This window comes from Carcharodon carcharias (assembly GCF_017639515.1).
Source record: "Carcharodon carcharias isolate sCarCar2 chromosome 27 unlocalized genomic scaffold, sCarCar2.pri SUPER_27_unloc_11, whole genome shotgun sequence".
NCBI classification, from domain to species: domain Eukaryota; kingdom Metazoa; phylum Chordata; class Chondrichthyes; order Lamniformes; family Lamnidae; genus Carcharodon; species Carcharodon carcharias.
The window spans coordinates 344084-356361 of NW_024470626.1; the positions used below are offsets into that span (position 1 = coordinate 344084).

At 51.6% G+C, this 12278-nt stretch overlaps 3 non-coding genes across 3 annotated transcripts; all 3 read right to left on the minus strand.

Annotated features, from left to right (window-relative positions):
• Window positions 1–3417: 3417 nt before the first annotated feature.
• trnar-acg lies at window positions 3418–3490 on the minus strand. Its single transcript has one exon. It is a non-coding gene; the product is annotated as a tRNA-Arg (tRNA).
• Window positions 3491–9052: 5562 nt separating this feature from the next.
• trnar-acg lies at window positions 9053–9125 on the minus strand. Its single transcript has one exon. It is a non-coding gene; the product is annotated as a tRNA-Arg (tRNA).
• Window positions 9126–11905: 2780 nt separating this feature from the next.
• Window positions 11906–11978, minus strand: trnar-acg. Its single transcript has one exon. It is a non-coding gene; the product is annotated as a tRNA-Arg (tRNA).
• Window positions 11979–12278: the final 300 nt, after the last annotated feature.

Consider the following 12278-nt stretch of genomic DNA (forward strand, 5'->3'; position numbering starts at 1 on the left):
ACAAATAGAGCTGGAAAAGCTCAGCAGGTCCGGCAGCCTCTGCGGAGAGGGACACAGTTAATGTTTCGAGTCCGTATGACTCTTCAACAGAACTAAGGAAATATAGAAAAGAGGTGAAGCATCAGCTGGTTTAAGGGAGGGTGAGACAGGTAGAGCTGGATAGAGGGACAGTGATAGGTGGAGATAACCAAAAGATGTCACAGACAAAAGAACAAAGCGGTGTTGAAGGTGGTGATATTATCGAAAGGAAAGTGCTAGTGAAGGGTAGAAAGCAGGACGAGAAACGTACAGATAGACCTAGTGGGGGTGGGGTGGGGAGGGGGGGAAATGTACAGATAGCTCTAGTGGGGGTGGGGGTGGGGTGAAGGTACAGATAGCCCTAGTCGGGGTGGGGGTGAAGGTACAGATAGCCCTAGTGGGGGTGGGGGTGGGGTGAAGGTACAGAAAGCACTAGCGGGGTTGGAGTGGGGGGAATGTACAGATAGCCCTAGTGGGGGTGGGGTGGGGGTGAAGGTACAGATAGCCCTAGTCGGGGTGGGGGTGAAGGTACAGATAGCCCTAGTGGGAGTGGGGTGGGGTTGGAGTGGGGGGAATGTACAGATAGCCCTAGTGGGGGTGGGGTGGGGGTGAAGGTACAGATATCCCGAGTGGGGGTGGGGTGAAGGTACAGATAGCCCTAGTGGGGGTGGGGTGGGGGCGAAGGTACAGATTGCTGGAGTGGGGGTGGTGTGGGGGGAAGGTACAGATAGCCCTAGTGGGGGTGGGGTGGGGGTGAAGGTACAGATAGCCCTAGTGGGGGTGGGGTGGGGGTGAAGGTACAGATAGCCCTAGTGGGGGTGGGGGTGAAGGTACAGATAGAACTAGTGGGTGTGTGGTGGGGGGTGAAGGCACAGATAGCCCTAGTGGGGTTGGGGTGGGGAAGAAGGTACAGATAGCCCTAGTGGGGTTGGGGTGGGGAAGAAGGTACAGATAGACCTAGTGGGGGTGAGGGTACGGATAGACCTAGTGGGGGTGGGGTGGGGGTGAAGGTACAGAGAGATTTGGATCAGAAAGTGGGTGGGGATGGAGGAGAGAGTTCATGATCTAAAGTTGTTGAACTCAATATTCAGTCCGGAAGGCTGTAAAGTGCCTAGTCGGAAGATGAGGTGTTGTTCCTCCATTTTGCGTTGGGCTTCACTGGAACAATGCAGCAAACCAAGGACAGACATGTGGGCAAGAGAGCAGGGTGGAGGGTTAAAATGGCAAGCGACAGGGAGGTCTGGGTGATGCTTGCGGACAGACTGAAGGTGTTCCCCAAAGCGGGTCACCCAGTCTGCGTTTGGTCTCTCCAATGTAGAGGAGACAACATTGGGAGCAGTGAATGCAGTAACTAAATTGAGGGAAGTACAAGAGTAATGTTGCTTCACTTGAAAGGAGTGTTTGGGCCCTTGGACAGTGAACAAAGAGGAAATGAAGGGGCAGGTGTTGCACCTTCTGCGGTTGCATGGGAAGGTGCCATAGGAGGGGGTTGAGGTGTAGGGGGTGATGGAGGAGTAGACCAGGGTGTCCTGGAGGGAACAATCCCTGCAGAATGCCACCGGGCGGGGTGAAGGGAAGGGGTGTTGGGTGCTGGCATCATGCTGGAGTTGGCGGAAATGGCGGAGGATGATCCTTTGAATGCGGAGGCTGGTGGGGTGATAAGTGAGGACAAGGGGGACCCTATCATGTTTCTGGGAGGGAGGAGAAGGCGTGAGGGCGGATGCGCGGGAGATGGGCCGGACACGGTTGAGGGCCCTGTCAACGACCGTGGGTGGAAAACCTCGGTTAAGGAAGAAGGAGGACATGACAGAGGAACTGGTTTTGAAGGTAGCATCATCGGAACAGATGCGATGGAGGCGAAGGAACTGAGAAAATGGGATGGAGTCCTTACAGGAAGCGGGGTGTGAGGAGCTGTAGTCGAGATAGCTGTGGGAGTCGGTGGGTTTGTAATGGATATTGGTGGACAGTCTATCACCAGAGATTGAGACAGAGAGGTCAAGGAAGGGAAGGGAAGTGTCAGAGATGGACCACGTGAAAATGATGGAGGGGTGGAGATTGGAAGCAAAATTAATAAATGTTTCCAAGTCCCGTCGAGAGCATGAAGCAGCACCAAAGTAATCATCGATGTACCGGAGAAAGAGTTGTGGAAGGGGGCCGGAGTAGGACTGCAACAAGGAATGTTCCACATACCCCATAAAGAGACAGGCGTAGCTGGGGCCCATGCGGGTACCCATAGCCACACCTTTTATTTGGAGGAAGTGACAGGAGTTGAAGGAGAAATTGTTCAGCGTGAGAACAAGTTCAGCCAGATGGAGGAGAGTAGTGGTGGATGGGGATTGTTCGGGCCTCTGTTCGAGGAAGAAGCTAAGGGCCCTCAGACCATCCTGGTGGGGGATGGAGGTGTAGAGGGATTGGACGTCCATGGTGAAGAGGAAGCGGTTGGGGCCAGGGAACTGGAAATTGTTGATGTGACGTAAGGTGTCAGAGGAATCACGGATGTAGGTGGGAAGGGACTGGACAAGGGGAGGGAGAAGGGAGTCAAGATAACGAGAAATGAGTTCTGTGGGGCAGGAGCAAGCTGACACGATCGGTCTACCGGGCCAGTTCTGTTTGTGGATTTTGGGTAGGAGGTAGAAGCGGGCTGTCCGAGGTTGGGCGACTATCAGGTTGGAAGCTGTGGGAGGGAGATCCCCAGAGGAGATGAGGTCAGTGACAGTCCTGGAAACATTGGCTTGATGTTCAGTGGTGGGGTCATGGTCCAGGGAGAGGGAGGAGGAAGTGTCTGCGAGTTGACGCTCAGCCTCCGCGAGGTAGAGGTCAGTGCGCCAGACAACAACAGCACCACCCTTGTCAGCGGGTTTGATGACAATGTCAGGGTTGGACCTGAGAGAACGGAGAGCAGCAAGTTCAGAGAGAGAGAGATTAGAATGGGTGAGAGGAGCAGAGAAATTGAGATGACTATTGTCGCGCCGACAGTTCTCAATGAAAAGGTCAAGAGAAGGTAAGAATCCAGAGGGAGGGGTCCAGGTGGAGGGAGAATATTGGTGGTGGGTGAAAGGATCCGTTGAACGGGGAGAGGACTCCTGCCCAAAGAAGTGAGCCCGGAGACGAAGATGGCGGAAGAAGAGTTCAGCATCGTGCCGAGCACGAAATTCATTGAGGTGAGGGCGTAAGTTTATGAAACTGAGACCTTTACTGAGCACTGAACCTTCAGCATCAGAGTCGGGAAGGTCAGGGGGTGTAGTGAATACACAACTGGGGCTGGGATTGGAACAGAGGGACAAGCAGGGGCGGCGATGAGTTGTTGGCGTTTCGAATGGTTTTCATGGAATATCAAAGACATTTTTCCCTCAAATGTAACTGGAGTTTGTGAACTATTTTTAAAAGCTTCGCTCCCTCTGAACCAGCCAGGATTCGAACCTGGAATCTTCTGATCCGTAGTCAGACGCGTTATCCATTGCGCCACTGGCCCAGATGCGAAATGACAACGACAGTTCCTACAAATTGTCCCGACTCTCCTGTTATGATTCAGCAGTCGGTGAGGCCGAGTTATTTAAAATCCCAGAGCAAAATGTTCAACAACTGTCATCACCTAGATTTCCAATCGGTGTGTTTGGAGTTGCAGATCCAAACTCAGGAATAAGACCACCAGGTCTCCAGAGCTTTTATATCCAACTAAATGAGACATGTATTAGGTTACAACAAGGTATTAAACACACACACATAAAAGCAAAAAAAACTGCAGAGGCTGGAAATCCGAAACAAATAGAGCTGGAAAAACTCAGCAGGTCCGGCAGCATCTGCGGAGAGGGACACAGTTAATGTTTCGAGTCCGTATGACTCTTCAACAGAACTAAGGAAATATAGAAAAGAGGTGAAGCATCAGCTGGTTTAAGGGAGGGTGAGACAGGTAGAGCTGGATAGAGGGACAGTGATAGGTGGAGATAACCAAAAGATGTCACAGACAAAAGAACAAAGCGGTGTTGAAGGTGCTGATATTATCGAAAGGAAAGTGCTAGTGAATGGTAGAAAGCAGGACGAGCAACGTACAGATAGAGCTAGTGGGGGTGGGGTGGGGAGGGGGGGAAATGTACAGATAGCCCTAGTGGGGGTGGGGGTGGGGTGAAGGTACAGATAGCCCTATTCTGGAAGGCTGTAAAGTGCCTAGTGGGAAGATGAGGTGTTGTTCCTCCAGTTTGTGTTGGGCTTCACTGGAACAATGCAGCAGGCCAAGGACAGACATGTGGGCAAGAGAGCAGGGTGGAGGGTTAAAATGGCAAGCGACAGGGAGGTCTGGGTGATGCTTGCGGACAGACTGAAGGTGTTCCCCAAAGCGGGTCACCCAGTCTGTGTTTGGTCCCTCCAATGTAGAGGAGACCACATTGGGAGCACCGAATGCAGTAACTAAATTGAGGGAAGTGCAAGTGAAATGTTGCTTCACTTGAAAGGAGTGTTTGGGCCCTTGGACAGTGAGCAGAGAGGAAGTGAAGGGGCAGGTGTTGCACCTTCTGCTGTTGCATGGGAAGGTGCCGTGGGAGGGGGTTGAGGTGTAGGGGGTGATGGAGGAGTGGACCAGGGTGTCCCGGAGGGAGCGATCCCTGCGGAATGCCACCGGGGGGGGTGAAGGGAAGATGTGTTTGGTAGTAGCATCATGCTGGAGTTGGCGGAAATGGCGGAGGATGATCCTTTGAATGCGAAGGCTGGTGGGATGATAAGTGAGGACAAGGGGGACCCTATCATGTTTCTGGGAGGGAGGAGAAGGTGTGAGGGCGGATGCGTGGGAGATGGGCCGGACACGGTTGAGGGCCCTGTCAACGACCGTGGGTGGAAAACCTCGGTTAAGGAAGAAGGAGGACATGTCAGAGGAACCTTTTTTGAAGGTAGCATCATCGGAACAGATGCGATGGAGGTGAAGGAACTGAGAGAATGGGATGGAGTCCTTACAGGAAGCGGGGTGTGAGGAGCTGTAGTCGAGATAGCTATGGGAGTCGGTGGGTTTGTAATGGATATTGGTGGACAGTCTATCACCAGAAATTGAGACAGAGAGGTCAAGGAAGGGAAGGGAAGTGTCAGAGATGGACCACGTGAAAATGATGGAGGGGTGGAGATTGGAAGCAAAATTAATTAATGTTTCTGTTTGTAGATTTTGGGTAGGAGGTAGAAGCGGGCCGTCCGAGGTTGGGCGACTATCAGGTTGGAAGCTGTGGGAGGGAGATCCCCAGAGGAGATGAGGTCAGTGACAGTCCTGGAAACAATGGCTTGATGTTCAGTGGTGGGGTCATGGTCCAGGGAGAGGGAGGAGTAAGTGTCTGCGAGTTGACGCTCAGCCTCTGCGAGGTAGAGGTCAGTGCGCCAGACAACAACAGCACCGCCCTTGTCAGCAGGTTTCATGACAATGTCAGGGTTGGACCTGAGAGAACGGAGTGCAGCAAGTTCAGAGAGAGAGAGATTAGAGTGGGTGAGAGGAGCAGAGAAATTGAGACGACTAATGTCGCGCCGACAGTTCTCAATGAAAAGGTCAAGAGAAGGTAAGAATCCAGAGGGATGGGTCCAGGTGGAGGGAGAATATTGGAGGTGGGTAAAAGGATCCGTTGAACTGGGAGAGGACTCCTGCCCAAAGAAGTGAGCCCGGAGACGAAGACAGCGGAAGAAGAGTTCAGCATCATGCCGAGCACGAAATTCATTGAGGTGAGGGCGTAAGGGTATGAAACTGAATCCTTTACTGAGCACTGAACCTTCAGCATCAGAGTGGGGAAGGTCAGGGGGTGTAGTGAATACACAACTGGGGCTGGGATTGGAACAGAGGGACAAGCAGGGGCGGCGATGAGTTGTTGGCGCTTCAAATGGTTTTCATGGAATATCAAAGACATTTTTCCTTTAAATGTCACTGGAGTTCGTGAACTATTTTTAAAAGCTTTGCTCCCTCCGAACCAGCCAGGATTCAAACCTGGAATCTTCTGATCCGTAGTACGGACGCGTTATCCATTGCGCCACTGGCCCAGATGTGAAAGGCCAGCGACAGTTCCTACAAATTGTTCCGACTCTCCTGTTATGATTCAGCAGTCGGTGAGGCCGAGTTATTTAAAATCCCAGAGCAAAATGTTCAACAACTGTCATCACCTAGATTTCCAATCGGTGTGTTTGGAGATGGAACTCCAAACTCAGGAATAAGACCACCAGGTCTCCAGAGCTTTTATATCCAACTAAATGAGACATGTATTAGGTTACAACAAGGTATTAAACACACACATAAAAGCAAAAATAACTGCAGAGGCTGGAAATCCGAAACAAATAGAGCTGGAAAAACTCAGCAGGTCCGGCAGCATCTGCGGAGAGGGACACAGTTAACGTTTCGAGTCCGTATGACTCTTCAACAGAACTAAGGAAGAATAGAAAAGAGGTGAAGCATCAGCTGGTTTAAGGGAGGGTGGGACAGGTAGAGCTGGATAGAGGGCCAGTGATAGGTGGAGATAACCAAAAGATGTTACAGACAAAAGAACAAAGCGGTGTTGAAGGTGGTGATATTACCTAAGGAATGTGCTAGTGAAGGGTAGAAAGCAGGACGAGCAACGTACAGATAGACCTAGTGGGGGTGGGGTGGGGGGAAGGTACAAATAGCCCTAGTGGGGTTGGGGTGGGGGTGAAGGTACAGATAGATTTGGATCAGAAAGTGGGTGGGGATGGAGGAGAGAGTTCATGATCTAAAGTTGTTGAACTCAATATTCAGTCCGGAAGGCTGTAAAGTGCCTAGTGGGAAGATGAGGTGTTGTTCCTCCAGTTTGCGTTGGGCTTCACTGGAACAATGCAGCAAACCAAGGACAGACATGTGGGCAAGAGAGCAGGGTGGAGGGTTAAAATGGCAAGCGACAGGGAGGTCTGGGTGATGCTTGCGGACAGACTGAAGGTGCTCCCCAAAGCGGGTCACCCAGTCTGCGTTTGGTCTCTCAAATGTAGAGGAAACCACATTGGGAGCAGTGAATGCAGTAACTAAATTGAGGGAAGTACAAGAGTAATGTTGCTTCACTTGAAAGGAGTGTTTGGGCCCTTGGACAGTGAGCAGAGAGGAAGTGAAGGGGCAGGTGTTATACCTTCTGCGGTTGCATGGGAAGGTGCCGTGGGAGGGGGTTGAGGTGTAGGGGGTGATGGAGGAGTGGACCAGGGTGTCCTGGAGGGAACAATCCCTGCAGAATGCCACTGGGGGGGTGAAGGGAAGATGTGTTTGGTGGTGGCATCATGCTGGAGTTGGCGGAAATGGCGGAGGATGATCCTTTGAATGCGGAGGCTGGTGGGGTGATAAGTGAGGACAAGGGGGACCCTATCATGTTTCTGGGAGGGAGGAGAAGGTGTGAGGGTGGATGCGCGGGAGATGGGCCGGACACGGTTGAGGGCCCTGTCAACGACCGTGGGTGGAAAACCTCGGTTAAGGAAGAAGGAGGACATGTCAGAGGAACCTTTTGTGAAGGTAGCATCATCGGAACAGATGCGATGGAGGCGAAGGAACTGAGAGAATGGGATGGAGTCCTTACAGGAAGCGGGGTGTGAGGAGCTGTAGTAGAGATAGCTGTGGGTGTCGGTGGGTTTGTAATGGATATTGGTGGACAGTCTATCACCAGAGATTGAGACAGAGAGGTCAAGGAAGGGAAGGGAAGTGTCAGAGATGGACCACGTGAAAATGATGGAGGGGTGGAGATTGGAAGCAAAATTAATAAATGTTTGCAAGTCCCGTCGAGAGCATGAAGCGGCACCGAAGTAATCATCGATGTACCGGAGAAAGAGTTGTGGAAGGGGGCCGGAGTAGGACTGCAACAAGGAATGTTCCACATACCCCATAAGGAGACTGGCATAGCTGGGGCCCATGCGGGTACCCGTAGCCACATCTTTTATTTGGAGGAAGTGAGCGGAGTTGAAGGAGAAATTGTTCAGTGTGAGAACAAGTTCAGCCAGACGGAGGTGAGTAGTGGTGGATGGGGATTGTTCGGGCCTCTGTTCGAGGAAGAAGCTAAGGGCCCTCAGACCATCCTGGTGGGGGATGGAGGTGTAGAGGGATTGGACGTCCATGGTGAAGAGGAAGCGGTAGGGGCCAGGGAACTGGAAATTGTTGATGTGACGTAAGGTGTCAGAGGAATCACGGATGTAGGTGGGAAGGGACTGGACAAGGGGAGAGAGAAGGGAGTCAAGATAAGGAGAAATGAGTTCTGTGGGGCAGGAGCAAGCTGACACGATCGGTCTACCGGGGCAGTTCTGTTTGTGGATTTTGGGTAGGAGGTAGAAGCAGGCCGTCCGAGGTTGAGCGACTATCAGGTTGGAAGCTGTGGGAGGGAGATCCCCAAAGGAGATGAGGTCAGTGACAGTCCTGGAAACAATGGCTTGATGTGCAGTGGTGGGGTCATGGTCCAGGGAGAGGGAGGAGGAAGTGTCTGCGAGTTGACGCTCAGCCTCCGCGAGGTAGAGGTCAGTGCGCCAGACAACAACAGCACCACCCTTGTCAGCGGGTTTGATGACAATGTCAGGGTTGGACCTGAGAGAACGGAGTGCAGCAAGTTCAGAGAGAGAGAGATTAGAGTGGGTGAGAGGAGCAGAGAAATTGAGACGACTAATGTCGCGCCGACAGTTCTCAATGAAAAGGTCAAGAGAAGGTAAGAATCCAGAGGAAGGGGTCCAGGTGGAGGGAGAATATTGGTGGTGGGTGAAAGGATCCGTTGAACGGGGAGAGGACTCCTGCCCAAAGAATTGAGCCCAGAGACGAAGATGGCGGAAGAAGAGTTCAGTATCATGCCGAGCCCGAAATTCATTGAGGTGAGGGCGAAAGGGTATGAAACTAAGTCCTTTACTGAGCACTGAACCTTCAGCATCAGAGTGCGGAAGGTCAGGGGGTGTATTGAATACACAACTGGGGCTGGGATTGGAACAGAGGGACAAGCAGGGGCGGCGATGAGTTGTTGGCGCTTCGAATGGTTTTCATGAAATATCAAAGACATTTTTCCCTCAAATATAACTAGAGTTTGTGAACTAATTTTAAAAGCTTTGCTCCCTCAGAACCAGCCAGGATTCAAACCTGGAATCTTCTGATCCGTAGTCAGACGCGTTATCCATTGCGCCACTGGCCCAGATGTGAAAGGCCAGCGACAGTTCCTACAAATTGTTCCGACTCTCCTGTTATGATTCAGCAGTCGGTGAGGCCGAGTTATTTAAAATCCCAGAGCAAAATGTTCAACAACTGTCATCACCTAGATTTCCAATCGGTGTGTTTGGAGTTGCAGATCCAAACTCAGGAATAAGACCACCAGGTCTCCAGAGCTTTTAAATCCAACTAAATGTGACATGTATTAGGTTACAACAAGGTATTAAACACACACACATGGCTGTACATTGTGTCCTAACCAGAGCTGGATAGAGGGCCAGTGATAGGTGGAGGGAAAGGAGAGATTGTCAATGATGTCATAGACAAAAGGACAAAGGGGTGTTGGTGGTGGTGATATTAGCTAAAGGAGGTGCTAATGAAGGGTAGAAAGCAGGACAAACAAGGTACAGATAGCCCTAGTGGGTGTGGGGTGGGGGTGAAGGTACAGATAGCCCTATTCTGGAAGGCTGTAAAGTGCCTAGTGGGAAGATGAGGTGTTGTTCCTCCAGTTTGTGTTGGGCTTCACTGGAACAATGCAGCAGGCCAAGGACAGACATGTGGGCAAGAGAGCAGGGTGGAGGGTTAAAATGGCAAGCGACAGGAAGGTCTGGGTGATGCTTGTGGACAGTCTGAAGGTGTTCCCCAAAGTGGGTCACCCCGTCTGCGTTTGGTCCCTCCAATGTAGAGGAGACAACATTGGGAGCACCGAATGCAGTAACTAAATTGAGGGAAGTACAAGAGTAATGTTGCTTCACTTGAAAGGAGTGTTTGGGCCCTTGGACAGTGAGCAGAGAGGAAGTGAAGGGGCAGGTGTTGCACCTTCTGCGGTTGCATGGGAAGGTGCCATAGGAGGGGGTTGAGGAGTAGGGGGTGATGGAGGAGTGGACCAGGGTGTCCCGGAGGGAGCGATCCCTGCGGAATGCCACCGGGGGGGGTGAAGGGAAGATGTGATTGGTAGTAGCATCATGCTGGAGTTGGCGGAAATGGCGGAGGATGATCCTTTGAATGCAGAGGCTGGTGGGGTGATAAGTGAGGACAAGGGGGACCCTATCATGTTTCTGGGAGGGAGGAGAAGGCGTGAGGGCGGATGCGCGGGAGATGGGCCGGACACGGTTGAGGGCCCTGTCAACGACTGTGGGTGGAAAACCTCGGTTAAGGAAGAAGGAGGACATGTCAGAGAAACTGTTTTTGAAGGTAGCATCATCGGAACAGATGCGATGGAGGTGAAGGAACTGAGAAAATGGGATGGAGTCCTTACAGGAAGCTGGGTGTGAGGGGCTGTACTCGAGGTAGCTGTGGGAGTCGGTGGGTTTGTAATGGATATTGGTGGACAGTCTATCACCAGAGATTGAGACAGAGAGGTCAAGGAAGGGAAGGGAAGTGTCAGAGATGGACCACGTGAAAATGATGGAGGGGTGGAGATTGGAAGCAAAATTAATAAATGTTTCCAAGTCCAGACAAGAGCACGAAGCAGCACCGAAGTAATCATCGATGTACCGGAGAGAGAGTTGTGGAAGGGGGCCGGAGTAGGACTGGAGCAAGGAATGTTCCACATACCCCATAAAGAGACAGGTATAGCTGGGGCCCATGCGGGTACCCATAGCCACACCTTTTATTTGGAGGAAGTGAGAGGAGTTGAAGGAGAAATTGTTCAGCGTGAGAACAAGTTCAGCCAGACGGAGGAGAGTAGTGGTGGATGGGGATTGTTCGGGCCTCTGTTCGAGGAAGAAGCTAAGGGCCCTCAGACCATCCTGGTGGGGGATGGAGGTGTAGAGGGATTGGACGTCCATGGTGAAGAGGAAGAGGTTGGGGCTAGGGAACTGGAAATTGTTGATGTGACGTAAGGTGTCAGAGGAATCACGGATGTAGGTGGGAAGGGACTGGACAAGGGGAGAGAGAAGGGAGTCAAGATAACGAGAAATGAGTTCTGTGGGGCAGGAGCAAGCTGACACGATCGGTCTACCGGGCCAGTTCTGTTTGTGGATTTTGGGTAGGAGGTAGAAGCGGGCACTCCGAGGTTGGGCGACTATCAGGTTGGAAGCTGTGGGAGGGAGATCCCCAGAGGAGATGAGGTCAGTGACAGTCCTGGAAACATTGGCTTGATGTTCAGTGGTGGGGTCATGGTCCAGGGAGAGGGAGGAGGAAGTGTCTGCGAGTTGACGCTCAGCCTCCGCGAGGTAGAGGTCAGTGCGCCAGAGAACAACAGCACCGCCCTTGTCAGCGGGTTTGATGACAATGTCAGGGTTGGACCTGAGAGAACGGAGAGCAGCAAGTTCAGAGAGAGAGAGATTAGAGTGGGTGAGAGGAGCAGAGAAATTGAGACGACTAATGTCGCGCCGACAGTTCTCAATGAAAAGGTCAAGAGAAGGTAAGAATCCAGAGGGAGGGGTCCAGGTGGAGGGAGAATATTGGTGGTGGGTGAAAGGATCCGTTGAACGGGGAGAGGACTCCTGCCCAAAGAAGTGAGCCCGGAGACGAAGACGGCGGAAGAAGAGTTCAGCATCGTGCCGAGCACGAAATTCATTGAGGTGAGGGCGTAAGAGTATGAAACTGAGTCCTTTACTGAGCACTGAACCTTCAGCATTAGAGTGGGGAAGGTCAGGGGGTATAGTGAATACACAACTGGGGCTGGGATTGGAACAGAGGGACGAGCAGGGGTGTTGATGAGTTGTTGGAGATTCGAATGGTTTTCATGGAATATCAAAGACATTTTTCCCTCAAATGTAACTGGAGTTTGTGAACTATTTTTAAAAGCTTTGCTCCTTCCGAACCAGCCAGGATTCAAACCTGGAATCTTCTGAGCCGTAGTCAGACGCGTTATCCATTGCGCCACTGGCCCAGATATGAAAGGCCAGCGACAGTTCCTACAAATTGTCCCGACTCTCCTGTTATGATTCAGCAGCCGGTGAGGCCGAGTTATTTAAAATCCCAGAGCAAAATGTTCAACAACTGTCATCACCTAGATTTCCAATCGGTGTGTTTGGAGTTGCAGCGCCAAACACAGGAATAAGACCACCAGGTCTCCAGAGCTTTTATATCCAACTAAATGAGACATGTATTAGGTTACAACAAGGTATTAAACACACACATAAAAGCAAAAAAAACTGCAGAGGCTGGAAATCCGAAACAAATAGAGCAG